The sequence below is a fragment of the Pinus tabuliformis genome, chromosome 6, assembly GCF_031772625.1.
Source record: "Pinus tabuliformis cultivar Carrire ecotype Pingquan chromosome 6, CPIR1, whole genome shotgun sequence".
In the NCBI taxonomy this organism is placed as follows: domain Eukaryota; kingdom Viridiplantae; phylum Streptophyta; class Pinopsida; order Pinales; family Pinaceae; genus Pinus; species Pinus tabuliformis.
Genome location: NC_142292.1, coordinates 808,431,351 through 808,446,421, shown reverse-complemented (window position 1 = coordinate 808,446,421; position 15,071 = coordinate 808,431,351).

Genomic DNA, 15,071 nt, shown 5'->3' with positions numbered 1-15,071 from the left:
TATTTAGTCCTTGGTACTTAAACCTATGGTTTTGGACCATGGTATCTCGTCAGAAGTGTTGATCCCAAGTATTAGGTCCATGGTATTGATTTGTTATGGTTTTGGACCGTGGTATTGAGTAAGGCCTAAGACTATAAAAGGAGAAGAAGATCATTAGGGAAAGGCATTGAGAAAGTCTTGAATATCTGATGAAGTATGAGATCCAATATGCAGGTTATGGGTTCATGATACTTTGCTTAATCTCAGCTAAGGAGGAATCAAAGCGGTTGATGGAGAACAAGATCTAAGGATAGATTGGGATCTAATGGCTTGGAATGAATCATCTCTATACGATTTGATGATGCTTATTCTAGATCTGTATACTGACGCATGTAATGTTCTGTAAATGTTATGATATGGGTATCACTGATGTCTGGAACAACTGCAAAGTTATGAGAAAATATTTTTAGATCTGTACGCGGGTTGGCTTTGGTGAAAGCGCGTATGTACGCAGGTTTGGTTCGTCATAGTAGCATATACATTATGATATATGATATTTGAAGTTGCAGATGGATCTGTTTATTGTTGTAGAGTTATGTTGTCTGTTCTGTGACTATGTTGTTGACAGGGTTTCAGTGTTTCAATATTGGGTGATTCAGAAATTGATGATGTAGGTGTAGTTGATGGGTGTATTGCAGTGATGATTAATTTTGTGCTTCAATGTTGTTGATGGGTCCAGTATGAAAATTGGATGAAACGTGGCCTTTAGATTATGTGTTGTGCTTCAGGAGTATCCAGTCTGAAAATGTATGAAACATGGTACCTGGAGGATGAAAGAGAAGGTTGTAGCCTTTTGTAGGTTGGCACCTACGTACTAGTACATCAGCTAGTACAAGAGCTAAGGGGGTACTAGCTCCCTTCCAGTAGCAGCTAGAAAACAAGAGAATATTGGAGCATTTCAGTAGGCCGGCACCTACGTACTAGTAAATGGATCGGCTAGTACAAGAGCTAAGGGGGTTGTAGCTCCCTTCCAGGAGAGTCTGGAGAACGAGAGAAGGTTGTAGCCTGTGTACTGGTACAAGACTACACTAGTACAAAATATTGTAAAAAGAAGTTTCTTATTAAAAGAAGATAGAGACGACTTGCAGCAAGTGGTTTTCACCCACATTGGGTTTCCACCTTATATCATGGTGTTCATGTGTGCTTCTTGTGTGTGATGATCTGTTCTGTTTTACTACACCTGCTTACTGTTCATATGGTTAATGAAGCTCTGATGCACTAACTAAAGATCAACATTTAATGGGTTAACTAAATCATTAGTATTCTGGATATACACTATACACGCGGGTTCACTTAACTGAAGTAGCGTATATGTATCTAAGTATGGAAATGAAAAAGTTTTATTGATTTGATAATATTGATTCACCCCCCCTCTTAGTATTATTTCCAACAATTGGTATCAGAGCAGGTCCTTTGGTAGAAGCTTGATCACTTGAAGGAGATCCGTAGAACAATGGGAAAGAAGCTTAAGAAGAAAGCACCTAAAAGGAAGAATGCATCTCAGAAGAGCTATGACAGTGGGAAAATCGACTGGGGATTATGTGGAAGAAGAACTTTAGATTCAGAATCACTTCAGAATGAAGATGAACAAGCAAATGAACTATCAGGTATGAATTTGTTATCCTCTGGTGATATAGTTATCTATCCATTTGAAGATGATGAAAGTGATAGCGAAACAACTAAAATTTCTCTTTTGGGTGAGCAAGAAAGATATCAAATAGAGGTAGAATTTAAAAGGCTTACAGACAAAATTAGAGATCAACAAGATCTATTGAAAAAAAGGCAATGTGCCTTCAAAGAAGAAGCTACCAAACTAAAAGTTCAACTAGAGGAAGGAAACAAGGTAAGGAAGGTATTCAAGGACAAGGTAATTTAATGTCAAAAGTTGCAGGATGAAGTGACCTCATTAAGAAATGAAGTCAATGAAAGGAGCACAACAATCAAGAAACTTAGAGATAGATCCAGTTATTATGAAAGGTTTGAAGCTACGATCCTCTCGCTAAAGGAAGATCTTGAAGAATCAAAGAAGTAGAATAAAGATCTACTCCAAGCTCTTGAAAAACAAGAAAATGAAGTTCTTGAACTAAGACATCAGTTAGAAGAAGGAAGAAAAGCTGAAGAAAACATGAAGAAGCAATATCATGAAAAGGAAGAGCATCTCCAGGTTGAGGTAAATATTATTAAAGAAAAATTAGAAGAAAAGGATAAGCTCTTACAATTTGAAGATAGTACTAAGATCTTGGATGATATTCTTAGTAGTCAAAGGTCTCCTGCTATCAAAACTGGTCTTGGTTTTCATGAATCTGTTGAAGGAGAATCTAGTTCACAAAGTAAGACAAGGAACTCTAATGCAAAATCTGAAATGCTCCAGAAGGAGATGAGAAGTCAATCCCATCAACAACCAAGGAAAGAAATAAATCACCAAGAACTACAAACTATAATGCCAACAATGCATTATTAAAGGTATATGCTCCACCTGAACCTGTGCCATTTGTTCACTGTTAGATCTCAACATGCATATATCAGCAATAAGTATCAAGGCATCATCATTAATCTAGGATCAAAAAATCTTACAAGTGTCAAGGCTTTTCCACACATCATCAGTAGATTGTAACCATTATCAAACATAGCAAATAATGGACTGAATCATATCAGACCCTTTTTTTGAACCTGTCCCTACTTCTTTTCTCAAACTGACATATACGTGACTGTGCAGTGTATAACTCGTGTATATACGCGACTTCCCTTTATGAAACTTGCATATGAGATTTAGGACACTGAAGTTTTACACTTTCAGCTCCCTCTGAGTCTGTTATGTCTGTGTTGTGCCACATCTTTCTGACTGTACTTCCTTCTTCTTCCATATCTTCAAGTGTGATGATTTTTTATCCTTTTGGTATGGTGCCCGTACTTTGATCCTGCTTTCCTTTGCTATATGTCCAAGCTTGTTACATGCATAACATCTTACATGTTTCATATTCCTTCTGTAGCAATCAACAGCTTTGTGACTAAACATATTGCAAGAAAAACAATATCCCTGAAAGTACCTGGAATGTGATGATCTTTCTGTGTGATGATCTTGAACCATTCTTCTTCTGCATCTGGCTGCAACATGTCCAAGATTATGACATACATAACATTAAACATTATTCATTGGAGAAGTAAAAGATTTTCTTTGAAGAATTTCTTTCCTTGGTTGTTGATGGGATTGAATTCTCATCTCCTTCTGGAGCATTTCAGATTTTTCATTAGAGTTCCTTGTCTTACTTTGTGAACTAGATTCTCCTTCAACAGATTCATGAAAACCAAGACCAGTTTTGATAGCAGGAGACCTTTGACTACTAAGAATATCATCCAAGATCTTAATACTATCTTGAAATCGTAAGTGCTTATTCTTTTCTTCTAATTTTTCTTTTAGAATATTTACCTCAACCTGGAGATGCTCTTCCTTTTCATGATATTGCTTCTTCATGTTTTCTTCAACTTTTCTTCCTTCTTCTAACTGATGTCTTAGTTCAAGAACTTCATTTTCTTGTTTTTCAAGAGCTTGGAGTAGATCTTTATTCTGCTTCTTTGATTCTTCAAGATCTTCCTTTAGCGAGAGGATTGTAGCTTCAAGCCTTTCATAATAACTGGATCTATCTCTGAGTTTCTTGATTATTGTTCTCCTTTCATTGACTTCATTTCTTAATGTGGTCACTTCATCCTGCAACTTTTGACATTGAATTACCTTGTTCTTGAATACCTTCCTTACCTTGTTTCCTTCCTCTAGTTGAACTTTTAGTTTGGTAGCTTCTTCTTTGAAGGCACATTCCCTTTTGTTCAATAGATCTTGTTGATCTCTAATTTTGTCTGTAAGCCTTTTAAATTCTGCCTCTATTTGATATCTTTCTTTCTCACCCATAAGAGCAATTTCAGTTGTTTCGCTATATCTTTCATCATCTTCAAATGGATAGATAACTATATCACCAGAGGACAACAAATTCATACCTGATAGTTCATTTGCTTGTTCATCTTCATTCTGAAGTGATTCTGAATATGAAGTGCTTCTTCCACATAATCCCCAGTCGATTTTCCCACTGTCATAGCTCTTCTAAGATGAATTCTTCCTTTTAGGTGCTTTCTTCTTAAGATTCTTTCCCATTGTTCTATGGATATCCTTCAAGCGATCAAGCTTCTACCAAAGGACCTGCTCTGATACCAATTGTTGGAAATAATACTGAGAGGGGGGGTGAATCAGTATTATCAAATCAATATAACTTTTTCATTTCCATATTAAGATTCATATACGCTACTTCAGTTAAGGCAAACCGTGTGTATACGCAACTGTTTGTAATGCAACAAGCATATATCCAGTAAACTTATGATTCAATTAGTTGATCCTTAATGAGTGCATCAGAACATTATTAACCATATGAACAGTAAACAAGAACAGTAAAACAGAACAGATCATCACACAAGAAGCACACATGAACACCATGATGTAAGGTGGAAACCCAATGTGGGTGAAAAGCACCTGTTGCAAGTCGTCTCATTCTTCTTTTTAATAAGAAACTTCTTTTTACAATATTTCTGTACTGGTGCAGTCTTATACCAGTACACAGGCTTCTACCTGCAGAAGGCTACAACCTTCTCTCATTCTCTAGACTGTCTTGGAAGGGACCTGCAACCCCCTTTGCTCTTGTACTGGCCGATCCATTTACTAGTACGTAGGTGCCGGCCTACTGAAATGCTCCAACCTTTACTCGTTTTCCAGCTGCTACTGGAATGGAGCTATCACACCCTTAGCTCTTGTACTAGCTGATGTACTAGTACATAGGTGCTGACCTACAAAAGGCTACAACCTTCTCTTTCTTCCTCCAAGTACCACGTTTCATAAATTTTCAGACTAGATACTCATGGAACACAACATCATAATCTGAAGGCCAAGTTTCATCCAATTTTCATACTGGACCCATCAAAAACATTGAAGCACAAAATTAATCATCACTGCAATACATCCATCAACTACACCTTTATCATCAATCTCTGAATCACCCAAATACTAAAACACTGAAACCCTGTCAACAAAAAAGTCACAAAATAGACAACAGAACTCTTCAATAATAACCAGATCCAACTGCAACTTCAAATATCATATCTCATAATGTATACGCTACTATGAAGAACCCAACCATCATACATACACGCTTTCACCAAAGCCAACCCGTGTACAGATCTGCAAATATTTATTCATAACTTTGCAGCTGTTCCAGACATTAGTCATACCCAAATCATAACATTCATAAAATAAAACATGTGTCAATAATTTAGATCTAGAATAAGCATAGTCAAACCATATAGAGATGATTTATTCCAAACCATTTGATCCTAATCTATCCTTAGATCTTGTTCTCCATCAACCACTGAGATTCCTCCTTAGCTTAGATCAAGCAAAGCATCATGAACCCATAACCTGCATACTAGATATCGTACTTCATCAGATATTCAATATTTTCTCAATCCCTTTGCCTAATGATCTTCTTCTCCTTTTATAGTCTTAGGCCTTACTCAATACCACGGTCCAAAACCATAACGAATCAATACCATGGACCCAATACTTGGGATCAACACTTCTGACGAGAGACCATGGTCCAAAACCATAGGTTTAAGTACGAAGGACTAAATACCACGGACCAAAAATAAGTTCTCCCAAATGTACGCGCTTTTCCTTGCGTGAAAGTGCGTGTATATGCATACGCATCTTTGGAACGTATAACCCGCGTGTATACGTGGCTTCGTCAAGGTGAACTTGCGTATATATGTTCTTTCTTCATTTTTGTAGTCTGATCATCAATTCTTTGCTACTGACCTGCTGCACTATAATCTGTCATCTTGCCATCAAGGACAACACTTGTATCTTAATGCCAACAATCTCCCCCTTTGGACTTGATGGCAAAGCTAACTTGTCGTACTGAGAACTGTCATCTGATTCCTTTGAGCTGTCTTGCATCCCATGTATTCTGTCACATCTGATATCTCTTCTGTAAATTCATCTAGTTATATATAAGTGAGTTGTTTTTCTACGAGTAGGTTTCCATCAAGTACAACACATGCATCATAATGCCAACAATCTCCCCCTTTCGACTTGATGGCAACAACACCAAATCACTCTCCCCCTTTGACATCAAGGGCAAAGGGCGGACCAAGATATTCTCTTTCCTTGATAAACATTCTGTTGTCCATACTCCCCCTGAGTACCTGTTGAAATCTCTGAATGAGCTCCCCCTTTGTATATGCCAAGGTGTACCAATCTGTCCATGCTCCCTCTGAGTACATGTTAAAGTCTCTGCTCTGCTAAAGTGTGCTGTTCATGCTTCCCCTAACTGTATGCAAGGTCTGCAAAAAGATATTCTACAAGAAGAACATGACTCTATCATAAATGACCTTCCTATCACCAAAGACTCATACATACATCTTGTTACACAGTAATTTGTCACCGTTTATCACCGTCCCAGTTTCCCCTCTCCCATACATTGGAGGCCTCATTCCGGGACTTGTGAGAAGTGACATAACCTGAAACCACTTGCATTATATTCCTCTAAGTGTGAGCTTCATATGCCCTGAAGACATCCCCTGCAGTATACCCATAAAAACAGCCCTTTCTGCATTAGCGCGGGTCCACAGTGTACTTCCCGCGCCAATGGAGGAAATCCTCTAAAGAGGGCGCACCAGTTAGCGCTCTGTCTCAGAGTCGCACTCGCGCCAACCCAGTTGAGTAAAGTTTTTAATGAACAAACTTCTGAAGGTTCTCCTTAACCCATTCACAAACTGAATCCATGTTGAGATAGGATGGTTTGGCTTCGAATCTTCATAGAAGGGAAGTGGTTTGCCACCTTTCATGGAAGCTTCTAAGCGATAAAGACAATCCCATGGAAATTGTGATTGATATTATCTCCTTCACCTCTATCTATAAAAGCTTGTCTCTATGCCTTAGGCAAGCTAGTGCTAAGATAGCAAGAATTCCAGGAGTTCAAGAGATTGAAGTTGCAAGAGCCTTCTTTGCATCCATAAGGCCAAATCTAAGTGAGGAGATTCTTGTCACCAAGGAGAGAGAGGCTTGTTTCCCATCCCAACAAGCTTTGCAAGACTTGTGTAGCTGATCACCCAGCCAAAGGAGGATTTGACGTCAGAACTATGGTTGTATTCTTCTTTTTTGTTTATCAATAATAGATGACTATCATTATGGTTCCACTCTCATTGTCTTTTTTAATGATTGATGTTGAGTTATATCTTTTCTGACTGATATATAATTGCATCTATTGGATTTTATGCTTGTATTTGTGTTGTTCTTTGCACGTGTAGGTGTCCAATCATGGAGATCGTGGGGATCGTGATCGGCTGAAGCAAAGGAACGAGAGCGACGTCTCTTCTACGAATATTAGCGTTGGAATCCAAGTAGGTTCTCATCATCCACCTTTAATTTGCAATTAGGAACTTGCATGATAGCATTGTTTGATTGTTGCTAGACCCGGTCTGGGCTAGTAGGGATTGCCTCTGTCCGCAAAGGGGATTTACCTCCACAACAATTTGGCGACTCCACTGGGGAGTTAGCTTGTTGTTTGATTTGTAAACTTTAGACGGAGCCTGAAGTACGGCCAGATAGCCTTCGAAATGCTATTGCTTTGCATTAGCGAAGTAGATCAACGCCACTTTAGTCAATCTCCAGTTTGGTTTACGAACTAAACAACTTGGAGTTTGTCTTGTCTCTTTGGTTTCTCTTGTTTTGATTGTTTAGATAGATTTCTGGGTTGGATGCTCTGTTGTCTCTTGCTGCCTGGTTTGTCTGGATACTATCGACCAAGCCTTGGACTGCTTGCTTTTATTTTTAAGCTAGCAAACTTGATTGGCACTCTTTTTTGCATGACAGTCGCGCCAATTGGCACCACTTGCCAGTGTACAGCCCACGCCAATCGTCAATTGGCACCAGTTTTCCGCCTGACAGTCGCGCCAGGCCTGTGAACTTTTCCAGTTTACTTGTTTGCAGCCTTCCAAGCTTGGGTTTTGTGTCTAGCTACATCTTTTTCAATTACTGGAGTGTGTCAGAGTCTTGTTTGACTGGTTTTGAGTCTCTTTTTTTAGAAATTCTTAATTTGATTTCCTTTGATCATTACTTGGAGGTTTGTCTCAGTCTTGTCTAAATTGTGTATGAGTGTTAATCACCTTTGAGTGTTTTTATTTTATGATCTTTGGAACTCTCACCCGTTTTTCTTGATTTGCACTTGATTGATTCTTAGATTACAATCATCTTGTGTTTGAGAATTCTCTTGCATAGATCACACTTACACAATTAGAATTCTCATTTTCAGGATATGAATGAAAAGGGTGCATAGATTACATTTGCATACTTTGGGTGTTTGCCATTTTCTATCGATTTCACGTTTTAGCCCTAGGACATCTAGTGGCTTTGCGTGTTGAATTTTTGGTCTTCTATCATTTCAGTCGACGTTTTGGTTACTCTCTTGCACTTGTTCAGTGGTTCTTAAGTATTTTATTGTGTTATTCGAGTGATTTACTTCTTTTTCACTTGGATTCCGCTCGGCTTCGTTTTGGGCCTAGATCACATGGCTCATTGAAGTCTTTGGTGTTTTTCTTCGTTTTGAAGGACTGCCTTGGTATTTCGGGGACTTGATTGTGTTCTCATTGAGTGAATTTTGTCTCTTTTACTCGTCGTTATTATCTCTCAAAATTTTTTTAGTGCACTTTGCCATTGAAAAGAAAACAAACAATCTCTTTTGCTTTGAATTAGTTAATGGAAATTAGAGATTTTCGTTGTTGTTAGTGAATAGTGACTTTAAAGAAAAGTTTCGTTAATTGCCATTAGCTGCATTAGGGTTATTGTTGATTGTTTTATGGTCATTTTGTTTGATTGAAAGTTCTCAACTCTCTCGTAGTTAGTGTTCATCGAACGAAATGATACTTTTTGGCATATAGCTTGCATTTAGGGAATTGTGAGAGATTACATACGGCAGGACCTGGAAATCGAAACCTAATAAAATATCAACCGTAAAATGAACTGAATGAACTTAAAAACGCATTGGAACATAACGCTCACTGTTTAGAGGTCTAGGCTAGAGACGTGCTCCGGCGTCGTTAAACCTAGTCACTTTTGTTTCACTTAAGGTTGGGTGATTCCTCCTTCCGTGACGCAACAAGTGGTCTAGCACGGACTTGAGCTCCCATGTACATCGAGTATATGGGGAGACCCCACTAGGTTATCATCCTTTATCCACAGGAAGCCGTGTCTGCCGCCTTACAAGCCGTAACGCACCGAACACAACATTCGGGAAGATTGACTGCCGTACGAAAAGTCCTTGGTTTTCATATGACTGCCAAGGTGTATATGCAGTTTTACAGATTTGTTTGGTAAACCCTTTTGCCTAGTTCTCCAGAGTAGTCACTTTTGATCCTTTTCAGACTCCTTAAACAAAAAGGCTCACTTGAGCACTTGTCACTTCGGGCTCACAAAACATTCGAAGGCAACTAGAGTCATCTTTTTGTCCTTTTCTCGACTCTTAAAACATGAAAAGGTCAAGTTCAGTTGCTTTTTCTTAAAATTTATTCGACCGCGTTCACATTTACCCGATTAGATCTTTTTTGCGTTAGCTTGAGTAGGCTTCTTTTCGTTCTCGATGGCAACTTTTCTAGGGTTCACCAACCCAGGGATCCCCTCTGACGGGAACCCTGGTCATTTCGCTCCTTTTGGAAATGTTGGTGCTCCTTATATGGCGACGTTGTCCCTCCCAGGGTTAACTGTTGGGTTGTCGGTTTGGTTCTTCTCAACCTCTTTGGTCCCTGCCATCTCGTCGTCTAGTCAATCCGTCCCTCCACCTGAACAACATCATGTTGATTCTAAGGTGGATCTCTCCCCTTCTACGCCAACTTCTATGTCCTCATCTTCTACTTCACCCGGTGAAAGTCTAGATTTGAGTAACCAGGTGGCTAAGAAGAAGAAGAAGAAGGCTCCTAAGGGAGAGGTTACAAGTGCAGCTACCCCCTCCAGTACACCTGAAGTCGGGCCCCCTTCCGTTCCTCCGCGGAAGGTCAAGTTTCCTTGTCGATTATGCAAGGAGGACCATCTTCTTTGCGATTGTCCTGGCATTCCCAGGGTACTAGAAGTATGGTCTCATGATCCAGCCCACCCCTCATCATCCTCTGAAGCTCACGGCGATGCTACCTTATCAGTTGGGAATGGTAAGGGAAAAGGGAAGATTCGAATCCCCTGTAGACTTTGTGAAGGCAATCATCCCCTTCACCTTTGTCCACTCATGGATAAAGCCTCCGTTTTCTTGGAAAGTCTTACAGCTCCTTCAACCCAACTTCCCGTTGGTTATCAACGTCTCTCTATAGCCGCAGATCGTTCCCCTGCTGACAAAGAGATTGATTCATATTCTTCTCTTATCCAACCTCCTCTTCCCGAACCTGGCTATGCCCAACCTGTTCCAGACCAACCATTGGTCGGAAAGAGTGTCGACTCAAGTTCACCACCCGTCGATCACTCTGTTTCGAAAGAGCATCACTCCCATGTTCTTCTCGTCTCCTCAGATTCTCCTGAGTCCGGAAATGACTCTCCTATCCCAGCTGCTCCCGAGAGTCCTGCTTCAGTTCCTTTAGAGCAGGGGGTCAATCATATGATTCCCCCACCAAGTAGTTTAGTCATTTCCTTCGACTGGAGTCGTTTGACTACCTCCCCCCTTCCATCCCATGTGCCTTTCTCGGTCTGGTACATGCCTATAATAAGGCGCTACTTGGCACTGTGTTGGATGAGGGAGCATCGGTTAGTCTTATGCCTGTCACTACTTGGCAAGCCTTGGGTTCCCCACAGCTTGTGCCAGTCGCATCGAATCTGACGGATTTTGATGAAGGAACTAGTCAGCCATTAGGGATCCTTCCACAGTTCCCTGTTAATTTGGGAGGCAAGAATGTCTATATAGATGTATCGGTTACCCAAGGTGCTTTAGACTTCAGTCTTCTCCTTTGCCGTGACTATTTTTATGCCATGGGGGCCCTGGTCTCTTCACTTTTCCGGGTGGTTTTCTTTCCACACGATGGAAGAATAGTGATGATAGATCAATTATCGTTCATTCATCCCCAGGTGCCTCCTGCGCAGTTGTCATCCCCTCCTAGTTTTCATCCACCAGTTGCATCTGCCCCATCACAGATCAACTACGTGGCCACCTATCCCGTGCCTGGATCCAGTGATGTCACCGTCATGCATAGTGTCCTGGAGGCATTGGGCCCTGACTTCCAGGATGTTTCCCTTCCACCGGGAGTGGCAATCTTGGAAGCCCCGACTTTCTATTCATTATGATGAAGTTCAGGCAGAGCATAGTTCACTTTCCTATGTCAAGCTCCTTAAAAAATGAAATTGGGTCCGTTCGGAGCATAGTTCGCTTTCCTATGTCAAGCTCCTTAAAAAATGAAATTGGGTCTGGTCGGAGCATAGTTCCCTTTCCTACATCAAGCTCCTTAAAAAATGAAATTGGGTTTGGTCGGAGCATAGTTCGCTTTCCTATGTCAAGCTCCTTAAAAAATGAAATTGGGTCTGGTCGGAGCATAGTTCGCTTTCCTATGTCAAGCTCCTTAAAAAATGAAATTGGGTCTGGTCAGAGTATAGTTTGTTTTCCTATGTCAAGCTCCTTAAAAAATGAAACTAGGCTTGGTCGGAGCATAGTTCGTTTTCCTGTGTCAAGCTCCTTAAAAAATGAAACTAGGTGTCCGAGGATAGTTCTGATCTTGTGTCGACCTAATTAAAAACGAAACAAGGAGTCGAGCATAGTTCCTGATCTTGTGTCAAGCTCATTAAAAAATGAAACAAGGGTTATGAGGATAGTTCTTTTACTGTGTCAACCTCATTAAAAAATGAACAACCCCTTTTCCCATTCGAGTCTTTGATTAAGATCTCGTAAAATACAAGTCGAGTCTTTCCTAGATCTCGAGAGTGAACCTTCATTCCATCCACTTTGTTGAATGCAATGAAGCTTGGGGGGCATGTACCTCAATTTGCGTTATTATACTGGGGGCATGCGAACTGATAACAAGCATAGTTTTTCGTTTCAAGCTTGTGTAAACATGAAACTGAATCTAAGCAGAGTTCTCCATGGTTCAAGCTTGTGTAAAAATGAACCCATACCTGATTTACATCTCGTGATTGCCTTTCATCTGCTAAATTCTGTTAGATGAGCCTTGGTGGAAATGGAGCAGAGAAAGAGGCCTCTTACCTGACACTGACGGCACTCCTATTGGTCACCCGGATTTGTCGCAATCGTCGCTTGAAGATCGCACACCAAAAGCTCCAAATGTCACTCTCAAAGGGTAAAAGTGAAAAGTAATTCTTGTTTTTACTATTTCCCCCATTTTATAATTGTTTTTGACCCTCGATGGGTTTAAAAAGTCATTTCATGAATATTTTATGAATATATTTGTGTCGAAAATGGATTTTACACCCTTTTTTGTGCAGCGACAGGTGCTTGTACAACTTAGGCGATGAAACGAGCTGTATTTTACACTTTTTCAGGTCTGCTTTCAGCTCTTTTCCGACCATTTAAAGATGAAAAGATTGCCGAGTTCCCTCTTGACTCGTTAAATGGAAATAAGAGGCGGTCATCTTTAAACTCTTTTCCGACCGTGTAAAAAACAAAAAGATTGTCGGGCCTTTGTCATTTCAGGCTCGTTAATGGTTACGAAACAACGTGATATCGATCGCTTTTTTACTTTTTTAGGTCGATGTCACTACATATGAAAAGTACTCCTCGATCGTAATGATCGGGCGATTCTTTCGAGCATTGTTTTATACTTTTTCGGGCTCGCGAGACACAACTTTACGAAAAAGGACACCCCTGGAGTTTTCTTTTCTGATGTCTTTTCAAACTCTCTAAACATGAAAAGATGCTGAGTTTTTCCTTTGTCAAGCTCGTTAAAACCTGATGACATTGTATCCCGTCGAAATGACGCCTCATAAGCATATGCTATCCCCGTCAAGCTTGTTAAAAATAACTGGGGTACTCGCCAGAAATGGTGGGGAAAATGGACCCATAATTATTGTCGTGTCGGCAGTATGTCGCTCTTGAACATGGCACTTGTCTGCTTTCGTGTCTGGGTGGGAACCTCTCATCTTGTTTTACACTAGCCTCCGTGGGTTTGAGTTATCCTATTTGACCTCTCATCTACTCGCTGGCTCGTCACCATGACCTTTGATCCGTTGATGTCAAATACTGCCAAGTCCACTGTCGTGCCACCGATATGTTCAAGAGAAGTTGACCTCTGCAGAATTACAACCTCCCTCTGATACCTCACATAATTCTGATTCACCACAACATTCTTCCTCTGTCTCGTGTGAATGATGTGGGAAACACTATGGCCCACCTTTTATCAAGGTCACTTCCTATCGACTTCAGCTCATTATCCAGGAAGCTGATCTAGAGACTCCCTTCCGGTGCCTTGGAGCCTGCATGCCTCAATGGCAGGTTCTTCGTGTTCGATGAGAGGTTTTCATCATTGGCCTCCGATCGAATGATTCTATGGGTGTTCGACGCCAGCTCACTCATTCGCACGCTGTAGATTGTACCTATAGTACCTTGAGGGCCATTGTCATTATTGGTGGTACCTCTCGCATCTGTTAACAGTTTTCACTATTGGTTGGTAATCAGATGATGTTCATGCATGTTCGACTCCAACTCATGTATTCGCATGCCTGAACTTGTACTTTGTTCGGGTCGAGATGGAGCGCAAGACCCTAGATTTTGTATGTTGGAATCCAGGCTGCGATTTTGTGGATTATTGTTACATGACTCATTCATTGGATGGCTGTGACCATGCCTGAGTCTATTTATCGATCCTCACTGGATGGCTGTGCCCATACCTTGGATCTAGATTCTTGTGTGCTCTATTATGGATGGCTGCGCCCATACCACATATATCATGTACTTGAGATATCAGTTGTACTTCTTTACGCAGGTTCTCCGGCGGCAGTGTTTTCAGTTACGCATGTTCTTGTAAAAGCATTTCACCCCTCTCTCTCCCTCGGGCCTCATGCTTTAGGGGGCATCTGTTACACAGTAATTTGTCACCGTTTATCACCGTCCCTGTTTCCCCTCTCCCGTACATTGGAGGACTCATTCCGGGACTTGTGAGAAGTGACATAACCTAAAACCACTTGCATTATATTCCTCTAAGTGTGAGCTTCATATGCCCTGAAGACATCTCCTGCAGTATACCCATAAAAACAGCCCTTTTTGCATTAGCACGGGTCCACAGTGTACTTCCCGCACCAATGGAGGAAATCCTCTAAAGAGGGCGCGCCAGTTGGCGCTCTGTCTCAGAGTCGCACTCGCGCCAACCCAATTGAGTAAAGTTTTTAACAAACAAACTTCCGAAGGTTCTCCTTAACCCATTCACCAACTGAATCCATGTTGAGATAGGATGGTTTGGCTTCGAATCTTCATAGAAGGGAAGTGGTTTGCCACCTTTCATGGAAGCTTCTAAGTGATAAAGCCAATCCCATGGAAATTGTGATTGATCTTATCTCCTTCCCCTCTATCTATAAAAGCTTGTCTCTATGCCTTAGGCAAGCTAGTGCTAAGATAGCAAGAATTCCAGGATTTCAAGAGATTGAAGTTGCAAGAGCCTTCTTTGCATCCATAAGGCCAAATCTAAGTGAGGAGATTCTTGTCACCAAGGAGAGAGAGGGTTGTTTCCCATCCCAACAAGCTTTGCAAGACTTGTGTAGCTGATCACCCAGCCAAAGAAGGATTTGACGTCAGAACTATGGTTGTATTCTTCTTTGTTGTTTATCAATAATAGATGACTATCATTATGGTTCCACTCTCATTATCTTTTGTAATGATTGATGTTGAGTTATATCTTTTCTGACTGATATATAATTGCATCTATTGGATTTTATGGTTGTATTTGTGTTGTTCTTTGCACGTGCAGGTGTCTAATCACGGAGATCATGGGGATCGTGACCGGCCAAAGCAAAGGAACGAGAGTGA